Source organism: Armigeres subalbatus, chromosome 2 (assembly GCF_024139115.2).
Source record: "Armigeres subalbatus isolate Guangzhou_Male chromosome 2, GZ_Asu_2, whole genome shotgun sequence".
In the NCBI taxonomy this organism is placed as follows: Eukaryota; Metazoa; Arthropoda; class Insecta; order Diptera; family Culicidae; genus Armigeres; species Armigeres subalbatus.
The window spans coordinates 23,204,135-23,220,305 of record NC_085140.1 but is presented as its reverse complement, the minus strand read 5'-3'; positions in this window follow the sequence as shown (position 1 = coordinate 23,220,305).

The window sequence follows — 16,171 nt, the reverse complement described above, 5'->3', positions numbered from 1 at the left end:
GGTAGTTTTGGGAGTTCATCCTTCTCCCCCAATTTGTTAGAAGAAAATTCCGTTCAAACCCTTATACATTAGAACAATTTCGGCTGCACCGCAGAAAAGATCATGTACACTCAAACCTCTTTTTATGTCACTTTGTTGTTAGGATGCAAAAAGAATTTCTGTTATGATTTCTTTGTTTTCATTAAATTGATCTTCGAATTCTTTTCAATATTATAGGGGAACTGTTCCATTTTCTATCTCACTGAACATATATTCATCTCATCGCAAAACAAAGAAATACAGCACCAATCTCGTCGCTTCTTTTTGCTAACATGCGTGCTCACTGCTGAAAAAAAATCACAAAAATAAGAAACAAACCAAATTCCTTTTCATTGCTTTGGTTTTGATGGGATGGAAATAGGAGCTATGGGATGAAGTGTTGAACCGTTCTCCTGCATACCTATCGAAGTACCCAAATTAAATTAATTAATTGAATATGTTGTTGCCTGGTTCGTTTCAGGTGTTCCAATAACTTCATGGAGTTTAGGTTTTCAGATCTCCACAAGTAAAATAAACCGTCAGCACGCGGCCGGTTCTGGAACTCTCATGCAGACTCCTTCGTACTGTGTACTGCGAGCGAAGTTTTTCGTTAGTGTTGTTCAAAATACAACATTGCGAGTGCTCAAGTGTTAATATCTTACGGTCTATATATCAATATTCCTAGCGATTTATGAATCAAATGGCACGTACATTCAACATGTGTTCCATCACAGGTAACCCAGAATTCCGCGACCTTAAGGTCTACACAGGTAACGAAAGATCTATTAGCTTCTTTTTGAAATAAAACATGCTCTGTTTGCTCTTTCTGGAAATGAACATACTGTTAGTGGTGTTTTGGATTAAATAGCATTTGGCTTGTTGTTTAAGGGCTATCCAATTTGGATATATGGATCACATAGAGCATGAACCATTTTTGGAAAGATCTAACAGCCAATAGGGCGTATACTCAAGGAAATTCTTGGAAGACCTGGAATAAAATAATTTTTGAGGGCATATCCAAGTTGGTTCTATTGAATACAAAGCGCATTATCCATTTTAAAGAAGAGATAACAGCCGTTTGGATACGCGTGCAGACCTTCATGCCTAAACTCCAGGGAATGGATGAACCCACATTTGAAAATGACGTAACATTCAAAATCTATTCCTTCTGATTTTTCGTCCACAGGCAATTCTTGTATGGACTAGGATGCATATTTTTTCTATATCGGAAGAGATGAGTCTTTTCTAATAATTATAAAAATTGGAAAGCGACCCGTTGCGCATAATATTTTGCTTGCTCAAGAGAAGCTTAAAAAATTAAAAGATTCTGGATCATTGTATTTGAACGACGTGGGACACAAAGTCGGACAGAAACATAATTTTTAGTTGCTTAATCGAACTCAATAAAAAAGTCCCTCCTCTCTTCAACAACAAAATGTTCTCTAATTTGCCAGATGTGCTATCGTTTTTAAAGAAATCTGATTTTGTAACTGATGTAATGTGCCATCAAATGGTTCGATACGGTGAACAGCATAGTATTTCTGGCAATGACAAAACTTTCATTGAGTCATTTCTCACAGAAGAGAGCTAGAAATATTTTTGAGCATCTTTTTAAATAACTGGTATCAAGCCAAGAAATCCTCCAGGTGTATTTTTAGCTAACCCTTCCTAGGAAAAATTTCTTCTCCCGGAACTCTGGAAAAATAATTTCTTGAATTCTGGAAATCTGGGAACTCCGCTACCAGTGATTCTTTCTGCAGAAGTTCTGGGGATTCTAGACCCCTCCAAGAATTCGGGAGTTCTCACACTAAGAATTTTAAGGAATTGCTCCGTTAAGAATTTTTTACTATTTAATTCTGAGAAAATCTTCTCTCAATCTTTCTCTAGAAGTTCTTGGGAATTCCTATCCAGGAGTTCTGATCATTTATAGTTTCAGAAATTATTGGGAATTCTTTCTCTAAGGATTTCAGGACTTTGTCCCCCTGCAGACTGTCATTTTTCTTTCAGACTGTCATCTCTCTAGGATACTAGGAAATTCCTGCTCAAACTGATTTCCCAATCGTTTTTGGTTCTTCCATCTCGAGGAATTCTGGGAATTTCCTTCCTCAGGAGGTCTGAGAACTTGCCCATTCAGGAATTATGGGGAATAATTCCTCCAAAAAACCTAAAAAACTGCAGCACCTCCGCCTCCTCCCCTTTTACGGCAACGCAGGTATTCCTTTTTCAGAAACTCACTGAAAATATCCCCCAGATATTTTGGTGAAATTCTCCTTCAGGAATTGTAGGAACTAGTTATACAAGAATTGTGGAATACTCGCCAGCTACACCCAACCGGCAGTTGTTAGATTTTCTAACAATTCTGTATAAGAATATACCAACACCTGTATAAAAATTGGGCATATGCGAAATTGTTAGATTATTATACAAAAAATGTAAGAAAAGCTTACAATATTGTTAGATTCTTATACAATATTTGTATAAGAATCTAGCAATTTCGCATATGCCCAGTTCTTATACAGGTTTTGATAGATTCTTATACAGAATTGTTAGAAAATCTAACAACCGCCGGTTGGGTGTACTTTTGTTCACTTTCAGGCTTGAAATAAGCCTGTTAGATGGTGGATAAAATCCTAATTGCCATATGCCGAAGGTAGGTAGAACATATTCAATAATATTGTGGAAAATTCCACGACGAATGCGCTTGTTGCGAGCACGGAGAAATTCAATTTACCCTCTTTTATATGCTGTCTATTTCTGCCTGCAGAAAAATTTACCAATTTTTTTAAGTTATAACTCACATAACTCATTAATGGGTTATGCCACCGAACTTCACAAAATGGGTAAATTTTTCTGCAGAGAGAAAGAGATAGCACAAAAAAGTACCCATTAATGGGTAAACTGAAATCTCCGTGAGCGAATCGGTTTAGGATAAGTGCATTAAAAATCAGTGAGCTTTTTGACCGCGTCTGATCCGACATGTTTCCAATATGGAAATAATGAAACAACACTCTGTTACAAGCAACTTATAGTGATCTAGCATAAAGGTTTGGAGAAAGAGTTAGATTTTTTGCGCAAGCACATACAATTCTTCGAACTGAGTCGATCGGTATATAACACTATGGGTGTTCGGGCCTTCTTTAAAAAGTTTGCTTTTGGAGCGAACGTAGCGTATACTTGATTAGAATGTATAAGAGAAGGGCCAAAAGGGACAATTATTCAAATTCAAATTAATGTATTTCACAAAACGGTGAATTTTAGCAGAATTTTATTCATGATCCCTGAAGCTTAAGAGATTAACAGTGTAGTGCACGATGTTTTACAGCGGAGTACTGCGGGATACCAAAACTATTTTGTTGGTAAAATGTAGCGGAAAATATGCTTTTACAAAAATAAAAACAAAAAGACGAATATATAAAGTATGTAAAAGAAAAGTGCTAAAACTATACCGAACGTGCAAAAATGTAATCCCTAAGATGTACCAGTTTAAAGTGTCCCGATAATAACAATGTTAATTTGCGAAAAGCTTTGTATTCATCACACTTACACGCCAAAATAAAATATTAACATCTTAGTAGTTTCGTCCACTCCTTAATATGGGGTTTTCCTATTGTGCAGTGCGAGGATGATGCGCTATCTAATCTGCTCTGAACTATATCAGCTATTCAAGCTCTCTAAGGTAAAATCTAAAAAAAACGGGGACCTCATTGCGCATCTCCTGTCGACAGCTCTTTTGTATGACATAAGGGTATGCGATAAGACACTTTTTCCTAACGAAACGAAACGAAACGAAATTAAAAATGACTGTGTTGATTCGAAACGAAACGAAACGAAATTATATTTACTTTCAAGACTACGAAACGATACGAAATCAAAGTCAATTTAATTCGATATTTTTCGAAACGAAACGAATTTTTTTTCCGCGAAATTTTTATTGAATTGATTTTACATTAAGTTCGCAATTCTAATTTCATTTTCTCAAAGTCAAATGACTGCTTTGCGACCAATAGAATTATAGACTAGGTGTACCAGTTGTGGCTATAGCACCAGTTGTCGCACTAGTGCTTTATATGCCAAATAGCCAATCAAATCCCCGCAAACCAAGTTCATATCGATAAAGCATATTCATATGATACGATAACACCTTTGATCTCCTCCAAAACAAGCAAAGCATAATTGTAAAAATTGATTTTGCTTAATTTTTGACGTCCTTTGCACCAGTTGTGGCACTAGTGGTCCCAATTTGGCCAATCCCATAAGAAAACAATGGGATTTGTCAAATAAGGAACCAAAATTAAGAATAGTGCCACAACTGGTGCATGCGTTCCTATTATGGATTAATCAATTTTGAGGATTATAACAAATTTTATTGTGGTTTTCAAAGCTGTTCTAAGGAGTAGGAAGTAAAACCTTTCGGTTGATATATAAAGTCCACCCACATGCCTTTTACTTATTTTTTAAAAAATAGTTGTTCTTATGTATGGCGATAATTGGTACACCCACCCTAGTAACAGAAGAAGCAGTTTGTGATGCCGTGTTCCCGTTTACCATTGGCGATACAGTAATACCCCAGCATTTGAGCCGCTTTCAAAGGAATTTATCGTGAAGTGGGTGCTCGCGAATCTGATCAATTTTATATCAGTAAGTATGTATTTAAAAATATAGGATTTGTGGGATTTTTTTCTAATTTAAATTCCTTAACCTTATTTAACCTTATTTAATTTACGACTTATGTGATTATGATGAAGCATACTTCATATTCATTTATCAGCGTGGTTTTATGGTGTTGAGCTTAATCAAAACCAGAATATTAGAATATAGTTTGCGCAGATAGAGTACTGTTAATAGCATACATTTGCTCGCTAGATGAATCCTCTGCTCATTTTTAAAATGCACAAAGATATGTGATCGAAAAGTTTCTACGGCAGCAGTTGCCAGGTATGAAGAAATATTTTTTCTTTTTTCATACAAAAAGGCTACCAGGTGAACTTCGTGGCCGTGCAGTTAGCGACGCCAATCGTCTAGACGCATGGGCTATGGAGTCATATATATGTCCTGTCTGTTGTCTAGATGTTTAAGTGATCAGTCTGCACGACCTCTGTCTTTTTCCTTCCAAATTCAACATTTTTATAAGAGGCTCGGAAACCCTTCAATTGAGTAAGAAACAGCTGCTCGAATAGTATAAGCCGGTTACGCCCTTACAGTCAATTTAGGATTAGGAGAGGAGAATTAGTTTGATACTCATTATTATAAGATTATAAGAGGAATGCTCTGTATCTCCGTAAGCGCCACGGGAAAGGAATCTGCGCACATAGGAGTACGCAGTATAAAAGCGTGGGCAAAACTATGCCAATCATTTTGTCGGCTGTAAATGCATCAAATTAACAGTAAAGCGTATTTTATTGCTCTTTGTTTTACACTAGGTGTGAAGTATGACCACCGGCGGGGTCAGTTGTTATTATTAGGTAAAGCAACACTTGGCGTAAGAACGCTGCCTTTGGGAACTACAGCGTGCTTGCGACGAGTGGTGTCCTCATCTGACTCTGTCAATGAGTATGGTTTTTATGTTAATTTTCATTCTTTAATTATTACTTGCTAAGATTGCTGAAAATGTGCTTCGTTTGTTCACTTCAACTATATCAATTTGTCATAGGATAATGTTAAAGTCCCTGGATAATGTATTGATATTACAATCAATGGAGCAGATCAGATAAATTCGTTGCATTTCAACCGCTTTATTTCTTAACAACCTTTTACATCCGAAAATTCGTATGCTTTTCATCAAAGTCCAGCTCTTCTTTGAAATCAAACCATTTTATGAGCTTTGTCGCTTAAAATCATTAATATTTATTTTTTTCGCCTAGCTTCTCTTAGAAAACTTCACTATTGCGATTGCGTGAGGATGCGTGAAATGTTTTCGTGGAGCTTATTGAGGAAACTTCAATCTTTCCAACGCTGACAATTTTGTTGCTTGATCGGGCTTGGAACCTAATCAAAAGTTTTATTTTGTAAAACATATTTTTATCAAAAGGTAGTAAAAGCTAGCAATTAATATCATCATTATGGATCACCTAAAACAATTCCAGATCGAATCATGCTTTGAAACGATTTTACATACCCTCATTATTGATACCTATATTGATTTTCATCTTAAAAATCAATAAAACCCAGAAAACACGATAAAACATGAACATTTTTTCATTGACAATTGCGATAAAACTAGCATGTAAATTATGGTGAAGTTTTGGCAGCCAGCATTGCTCACAAGTAATCAATATTGATCCAAAAATCCCAGGGCAAGTTAGTATTACTATTTGAGAGTACAAAAACGAAAAATAATATGGAGATATCTAAAAATATTGTTTTTGACTTTTGGCCAGGATTTGGGGTGAGATACTCCTTAGTGCTGCGGTTTGTTCGGTATAAATTTTTACTGTAAACGAAGTTATTTTGAAAACTCGAAGACGAAAACCGTGGTTCAAATCAATCCAACACAAAATCATGTGCTTCGTTTAATGTTTTCCTTAGGGACTTCCTAACCCTTGAGCGGTGCTTAGTCATGCGCTTAAATCTGGTTTGAGGCATAAGAGGTGAAGAAGGTGAAAAAAGCGCTCTAAAAATACTTCACAAGGGCCTCGGGAATCCACGCCACGACTTTGCTTTTTTGACAAAGTTTTACATACCGCTATCGGGGGTGACAATGGGTCTGGGGGGTGAGAATGGGTCATCGCTCTCACCGGCAGCCTGGAGGTCGGATAGCGAAATCGTTCAAAAAGGTCTCTTATATTTTAGTCTTCTTGCCCTCAGATACATTCATTCTACTCTGCAAGCATTCTAAGTAGTTGAAACCGTGACCCATTCTCACCCCCGTTTGACCCATTGTCACCCCCGACGACGGTATCTGATCACACCTACACTCTGACCCTGACGTCTTAAATATTGAGTCGGATCACTTTTGAAAAAAAATGGGATAGAATAGTTAAAGATATTTTTCGTTTTCTGTTGGACATTTGTAACAAAACCCCGAAGACGTTTCATAGAAGAAAACTTAATATGTATTTGTCGACTCATAATGGAATTTTGTAGTAGGCGTAAATAGAAAAATTTGTATACATTAAGTTTTGAAAACAGCTTTGCGATTCCAAAATTTTTGATAATACACGACCTACGAGGCAATATGGTTTAAGTCAAAATTTGATTCGAAATTCCGCGGAATTCCGTTAAATTTTGTTATGAGCTGGTTTTTTCGAGCGAAAGTTTGGTAATTGTATGAAACAACACGAAATCAATAAATTAGATTTTGCCATGCTCAAATGCCGCGAAATTCCGCGGAATTTCGTTTCGAACCACCTGAAACGGAATTTTTCGAAACACCGCATATGCTTAGTATGACAGTGTGCTTGGTTTGCTTGTTTCGAGTCGAGGTGCGCAATGCCACCGCTGGTGTATGTTCAAAGATCCGGAATAACCAACAAGCTTTACATGCTCCTTGCTTTTGCAGATAACTTTGACATCATTGGTGTAGTAACAGAGCAGTGAGTGCGGAACAGAACTGATCATACTCTCTTTGAAACCCAGTGATGAGCCAGCCTAGGGCTGCACGTCTTTCTAATAAAGACAATCAATCAATCTCTTGAGAGCCGGATTTGGGAGGGTTCGCGAGGGATCCCCACAAATATTATGTACCAAAACTAACCTTTTCTCTACATTTCGACCCCCTCCCCCACAACTGTCGGCCCCGGGTTCCCATCCGGCTAAATCTGGCCCAGAATTTTTTTTCATACCCAAATATCAAGTGGCTAGTAGGGAACGAAGCAGTCCAAAGAGTGTTGGTTCCGAAGTGGGAATGATTGGGATTCGCTTTGAGGCTTTTGACAAGGAGAAGAGGTCTCATATTGCTACAACATTAGACCTAAAATTATGTAAGTTGGATGGAATAAGTCTAAAAATAATAGGAAGTTAAGGAAAACCGAGATTTTCCACATTTGGATTAAACATCAAACATTTCGGTGAAGCAAAACACCCCACCATGCGCCTCCACGTACTAACCATACCAGAATGCTGATTAGCCGACGCGTGGTGCGTGGTCGCTAAGCGCTGCCAGCTAAAATACGTTTTGCCTCCATGAGTATTTCAGCAACAGAATACCATCTCTTATTTAAAATATGAATATTTTCAATATGATTGAGGTCTTCTACATCTTTCATCAATTATCGGTTCGATTCTCATAAAAGAAATTCGTCACTCAAAGGGGTTGCAACAAATTTCCATTATTTCTGTATTGCATTATAAACATTGCAAACAAATATTTAAAAAGTGTTCTTTTTAATAGAGAAGCCCAAAGAAATATCTATTATTTATATCAGAATGTGTAATTGAAACTGTAACTAGAGTCGATTGTTTACAACTAGTATTCGCTATGAATGTACGATAAAATTATATACGCTAACTAATTGGAAATTTCTTTTCAAAGAAATTATGTACTTGCAAAAATATTTTTCAAATTTCGAACAACATTTATTCGCAACCTTTAATCAAATATGAATAAACTCACCCAAAGAATTCATGGATTCGATGAATCACTCTACTCTGCGTAGTCGCTACGACTAGTTGACTCGCAAAATATTTACGAAAACGTTCCGACCTTGCAGCACACCTTTCCACATATGGGCACGCGACCACAATTGATATGAGTGGGAACGTCTACCGCTGGCTGCTGTGGTTGCTGCATTGTTTCGGTAGTTGTCGTCAGCTCTGCGGTGATTGACATCGGTGGATCACGTTGCGGCGGTACGGTCGATTCGATTATCTTTAAAGTAATTACCGGACAATATTGTTTGAAAGTGCAAATTGCGCACCTGATTGCTAAGTACATACCTTGAATTTAGGAATTGCCGCATGTGAAGATGCTATCAAGCAGATAAATATCGCAGCTGCTACGGTTTGTACCATTCTCGAGATAATTTACGTACTCGTGCTGACGGAAGGTGAGATGCGTCGCAGTGGCAGGGTGGCTTTCGACTGCGTTCTCCAGTTTTTCTCTCGCTACACCCCCGTTGAGTGTGGGCAACTTGTTAAAAGAGTTGCAGGTAACTTAGTTGATGTGAAGTAAATATTGTCCTCTCGTACCACCATTGAAGATAAGTCAATGACGGAAAGCCAAAACGAGAAAGAATTTTTATAGGTACATTTAATTTGTTGTTAGAGAATTTTGAATGGCACATTTAAAGAACGATGATATGTTGAAAAATATGTTTGAGTCTCCTTTACAACAATAATGTATTAATAGCCAACGGTGGTGGCTATTGGTGGGAGAAATCTCGCTGAACGCGTTCGTATTAGGATGCAAAACCCGGGTAGCAGTTGATAACAAAGCATGATTGTTTAATATGGGTCCTGGAGGAACGGGCAAGAATAGCAGGGATTGGCATCGAGATAACAGGTTTTGCTAAGGGTAACAACAAGCTAATAGCTCAAGATATTGATCAGTTCTTGTAAATAGCAAAGCCTAATAGTTTTGGTATCGTTTCAGTGCAATTTTTTGTTGTTTTTGCTTGATCTTTCGACACTTGTTTCAGGCAGGTTCATGTTGTGATTTGATATCAAGATTACGTTTTACTGTTGAGCTATTATCGTCTACCCGGGAATAGTCGCGCAATCCGGATTTATGCTGTGTGCGGACGGTGAGCAAATAAATTAGTGCATGATGGGACGCGTTCGTACTAGAAGCAGGAAATCAATATTCAAGCAACGTCTAACAACATGCCCTTTGCCATCAACAAAGCTTTTTACTGACAAACGCACCTCGCAGCAAGCCTTTATCAGAACCCGAGCACAATATGATCAAAATCATTTGCCTTGCATGCTTGGATATTTCCGGGTAGGTAAATTAAGGGCTTTCTCAATGAAAGACCGTTTTTAAAAAAAGGTTACGATAAGACTGACTTTATTTTCCTGAATTCAATTTAAAGAAACCTATCAAACCTGAAAAACCTACTCAGCAATTTGCCCTGTGGCCCAGATCAGGTGATCGGGGTCCGAAGTCCGTTGGTCGTCGTTGCTGTCCGTGCTGCGTCAGCTGTCTGGGTGCTTCACGATGCATCCATGGTGTCGTGGTGTCGTGTTCCGTTACTGCTATCGTCTGCAGCTTCGTCCCGTGGGAAAGGGTGTTGGAGTCCGTGTGTCCTGTTCGTTAACTATTCCTCCCTCAAGATTGGATCGTCCCGATACAATTTCGATTCGATCTGTCGTTCCTGGGTTGCTAGGCGTCTCTATGTTGATGGTTACGCTAGATTCGTCTGAAAGTGTTTTCCTCTTGCACCAAATGTAGATGATGATGCAGATGCCTTTTAGTATACAAATGGAGAATAAAATCCCCGAAATCCTCGGATGACTTTTGAAAAACATTCGTCGTCGCAGATGTCTTCGAGCTTATCTTCTTATATGGTGTATTCTCCGGTGGTTTCACAACCATCTTTGATGAAATAAGTCTGATTCTCGTGAATTATTGCATGATTCCAGGGTAGCTCAATAACTCGACCGTTGATAGGAAGTGGTTCCAATAGTAGATTGTTGAAATATAGGGATGAGATTTGAGGGATTATGAAGTAGAGAATCGGACCTTTGAAGATAGCACGGATGTCGAGATAATCGTAGACCTGATCAGGGTTCAAAATGGTTAAGTTCTGTTCTTCTAATCTGTCTGCAATAAATTTAGTTTCTTCTGATTCTAAAAAGTTCTTAGGAATAACATGGATTTTTGCCAATTGGATGACTTCAAAAATAGAATCTAGGTGTTTTTGCAAAAGATCTAGGTGATAAAAAAATTTGAAAGCTTGTCTAATTGAGGTGAAATTCTGCTTTATCAACTTGTTATTAATTAATGATTGTCTAGCTGTTATTATCTGTTTTTTAATAATCTGCTGTTCCTTATTTACTGAGTCTAAAATTTTGTTGATACGGTTTTCTAAATGTCTATTAAGTTTTACTTGAATATTATTCTGCCTTACTAAATCTTGGTTCCTGTCCTTTAAATCTCTGATATCATCGTTAATCTGATTCAAATCATTTTCATCTAATTTTCCTGCTATGACTTTTATGGCTGATCCTAGAAAGTTAAAAGCTCTTCGTCTCTATCGACTTTGGTTTATCGGATGAGCTTTTTATAGGAAACATTGACTTCTTCCAACTTTGTTCTAAATATATATGTCAAGTCTTCAAAATCAGTGAAAATTTTAAGTCCTTCGACAGCGAGTTCGATGTTATCCAAAAGGGGTTTGTACTTGGTTAGGTCAATAGTGTGATATATGCGATGCTGTCCAGTTTTTATGAGTGTGTTGCCAGATTGTATCGCTAATAGTCCAGGGTTTCTGTTTAAATCGTAAACTTGTATAGTCTGTGATGTCGTCATGGCAATTGTCAGGCATGTCAGGGTAGTTAGGTGAATCCACATCTGAAATTTGTAAATGAAAAGAATTTTGTGGTGGATTCATTTTCTCCGAATATTATCTTTGTGAATATCTCGATCAGAATTGTCCATAAATGTTCTTCCATTATCTTGGACGACTGTGACCGAGTGATATCTTTCCCTCCCTTTATTCCTGATACCTTGTACTTTATTGTACGCTGTGCCATCCAACGGTAGGGCTGGTGCATCTTCTCTGTCTTTATTATGATGCTCCAAGTTCTTCCTTTGCGTAGCTTTCGATTGATTTAAGACCTCTTGAAATAAGTTATTCCTATTTTGTAAAATTGTATTGATATCTAGAGACCTTTCTTCTCCATCTTTTCTGGCATAAAAAAAATCTCTTGGCTTTAATTTGGTAGCCGAATGTATAGTGTTATTATAATTTGTACAAGCTATCCGAAACAATTCTTTATCAAGGCGTGTGTATGGGGGACCTTTATGACAAAAAAATGAGCATCGCCAAAACTTTCACTCCGTGAAAATATAGCTCTTAAGCTTTCATTTCGTGACTGTTTGAAAAAAATCTACCGAGGGGTCTTGAACAACTTTTTTTTTTCTCCCTGAAACGGATCTTTGTAGTTGGAAGACCAACGATTATTATTTATCGCGTCCCATTTAAAATGAGATTCCTGGATTTTTTTATTCCAATAATCGTATATAAACTCAGGGGTACCGAAATTACCAAGTTATAGTCTAAATTAATAGTTTGTTGGAGCTCAAGCGTCAAAGTGCATGACGAAGCCAAACTCGATATATTTATGTTATCCCCTGCAAACAGCTAAGAAAGGCTTGGATGGAGATTATGCTCTGCATCGTCATCTTATGCACATATACACCCAATTCTTTCCCAAATATATACCAAAATTGAAACTTTGGTGGTAAATTTGATGGTAAAAAATGGTAACTTGGCTTAGAAACCTCGCAGTTAATAACTGTGGAAGTGCTGATTGAACGCTCAACTGTGAGGCGGCAATGTCTTAGTGGGTAATGTAATGCCAAAACGAAGAAGGAGAAGTAATGTAGATACACATAATTCACTTTTGACGTAAACTACGTCTAAGGGGAAGACTCGGATACAGGGTGTAAAATGAAAATTTCAAAATTGGAGACCGTCACGAAATCATGTAAGATTTGTAACATTAATAGGTCCTTTATCTCTCAATGGATTTTAAAGATTTATATATCAATCGATTCGCAAACTCTCTACCAATTTGCCAATAGTACTGAAAGTTTTGATTATCAACGCTAAACTATAGAAAAATTCAGTTCTTTAATGCATCATGCATTTCCTGCACAGCGCGTTCCAATCCTTGGTAATTCCCTATTTTTGGGGTTTTATCAGTTTTTGAACTGGGGTGTATGAATGGGGTGGACCAGCTGCTAGACAGTGGGATCTCTACTCCCACACAGAGTGGGAGGTGCTGCTAAAGCTGGGTAGTAGTGTCGGTGGGATGGTTCCTTTTTTTGTATCTTTATCAGGGAGGCTTTCAGCCCTTGGCTGGTTCACCTCCGACGAGGGGATGGTTCCTTCCTTTACGTTGTTTACGTCGTGTGGTCGTGTCTTGTATACAACCCCAATTTTTTTACACTTTTTTTCTGTCGTATTTTTGATTGTGTAACGTTGTTTACGTCATGTGGTCGTGTCTTGTATACAACCCCAATTTTTTTACACTTTTTTTCTGTCGTATTTTTGATTGTGTAACGTTGTTTACGTCATGTGGTCGTGTCTTGTATACAACCCCAATTTTTTTACACTTTTTTTCTGTCGTATTTTTGATTGTGTAACTTCAATTTATCACTAAAAACTATCCAACATGCTCATAGAAATCCTTAATACCTCATTCAAATAGAAATCAGATTTCAATTGATATACGGTAAACAGATGAGCGCAAAAATGAGTCATGCTAAGTGCACAATAAAGGCAAAAATGGAAGTAAATATCTAGAAAAATATATTAAGCTCGTTTAGTGGAATGTATTAAACCGTCTAAGACGAATTAAGTACTGTCCATTTAATTCCACCAGTTAATTTTCGTTATCTTTGCAGACGGAAGTAAATATCTAGCTTTTAGTTTAAAATAAAATCTCTTCTGATTTCAACAAAAAGTGACATGGGTATAAAAAAAACTTTAAAATATGTACTGTATTTTGTCCTAGAGATCATATCGCTGCGATGCAAAGTTGATGAGAACGAGTGATTCATCCAGACAAGCAAATTCATTTTACTGCGCATTGCACTGCATATTGCACTGCGTGAGCTTGGAGAAATACTCATTCGAAACGATTATTTTCACTCGAAATTCATTACCAATTTAAAAATTAGTCCACTTTTCATTGTGTTGTCGCATTATTGCTATTTTGCTTTTGGCAATCACTTTCAATAACGTTCAATTATTTGGTCAAGCCGAATACCACCAACATAAAACGCAAACACAAAACCTGGACGATCAGAACCAGGGTAGTTTTAGAAGTTTTTGGAGAAGAGTTTGAATTTTTAGACACAAAAATCGTGCTGAAGGGATGACTCTAATAAAATCTAAATTGCCTAAGAGTTCAGAAAAGTTAACCAGTAAACGAAAATCAATCTCCTGCCCTATGCATCAAATGCATCTTCTTCTAAAAAGACACTTATTTTCATGACTCTTGGTACAACCACCAGACTTTGAAGTAATCGATGAGCTTTACTTTTATTCATCTATCTAGTGGAAAAAATCTAGCTCAACAATGATCAGAAGCGTAATTTAGAAAAGCTTTACTAATTATTAAGCCCCGTTAATATTTATAAAAACTCCATAGAATAAAATGTATTCCTTACTTTCAAAACCAAAAATATCTTTATAAAACCATCCCACATAGAAATGCCGAGGAAATGACCGAACCGGGAATATAACTCAGCCACCTGCAGCATGGTCTTGGCATGCTTATCTCGGTAGGTTAAAATAGTTTTATATTATCTTGGAAATGTTATAAAAAATCATTAGGTTTTCAGAAATCGTTATGTCTTGAGTGTCGGAATCCTGTGGTTTTTTGAGCTGAAACAACCAATTTGAAATTTCTTAATTATCTGGAATAATTTCTACGAATTTCGCTAATTTTCATTTAAATCCAAAAAGTATAAAATTGAAACTAAACAAACACTGTTAAAAATATTAGTGGGTTCAACCCTTGCGAAGCAGTATGTTTGCTAGCCAAATGTTGAACTTAATAATTTTGGCTCCGTCATGCTTTTCCATATTTGAGCCTTTTAAATTAGGTTCAAAATAAAAGAACATGAAAAATATTTATTCCTTGCATTTAATTCATGAAAAATAGTTAAAAAAATAAATGACGAGTCAACTCGTGAGGGACTCGTGACTGGCAGCTGGTATTAGATTAGAATGCAGGTTCCATTTGGAAAAGAAAAAAAAAGTTGTTCGGGACCCCCCGGTAGATTTTTTTAAAATGCCCAGGAAATGAAAGATAAGAAGCTATATTTTCACGTAGTTGAAATTTTAGCCATGCTCATTTTTTTGTGATAATATTGTTCTACTCTACTACGCCGTGATTATCAGTTAAATCGGATATTCTGGCTTAAGGCATCGATAGATTTCACCTAATGTCGAGTGAAACCTTTCGACCATGCCATTGCTGAGGCTGTGATTTGGAGGAGTGAAATGAATTTGGATATCTAAGTTTTCTAAGAGAGTTCTCATTTCAATTGATCTCATAGCTGGTTCGTTATCGGAGACAATACAGTTTGGAGTACCTATTAAAGAGAAGTATTTTGTTAACCCGTTCCTTACATCGTTGATGTTACGGGATTTTATCGGAATGATGGTATCAAAACGAAAGAAATATACAAAAGGAAAGAAATATATTAGGGTTCTTTATAAAAATATCTAGATGAACTATTTCTAACGGCTGTTTAGGATTAGGTGTTGATAATAACTTTATTTTGTACGGGTGTCTTTCATATAGAAGCATGTACCAAACAATCTTCTCATAAAAGCAAAAACGTAAAAAATTAGCATTAGCATTTAGCATTAGCATTGAGCAATTCGCACAAATTCGTAGGTGGTACAAGCCAAGACTATTGTATGAGAGTAGCATCACTTTCATCCGTTACCACAGATATTGATTTGGGACTAATCACTATCTCTTAGATGGAAGCAATGTACCCTCCAATAGTCGCGATCTGTCCTGGCCACGTCCTTGCGAATGCTGAGGAAGGGGAAGGATGGTTAGTTGGACACCTACTTAAGAAAGATGCAGAGAACTCTACGACCTCTCACAGATATCACGGGAGGTTTTGGGATTTTGTGGAAGGTTATGACAGTAGGAATCGTTTTGGTAGAACGTGAAACACAGAAAGAACTACGATACAAATTCAAAGTAGGAAAGGGACGAGCCTGGAATTGAACCCACGACCTCCTGCTTATAAGGTAGCCACTAGACAACCGAGCTCGTCACTAGCAAAAACGTAAAAATTTAAAGGGATTTCAAAAATTTCTTCAGTGGAGGCTAGATAGCAAATGTGAGCATGTTTTGAGACACTAAAAGACTACTTAATTGCATGTATGTGTGCGTTTGTCTGCTAATTCTGAAATTTACTACATTTACTACAGTGTCACTTATACGTTCAAAGTGGGAAGTTGAGTACTTTTATCTCGTTTTAAATACTGTAGTCTGACAATATTTCCTCACGGTCAAA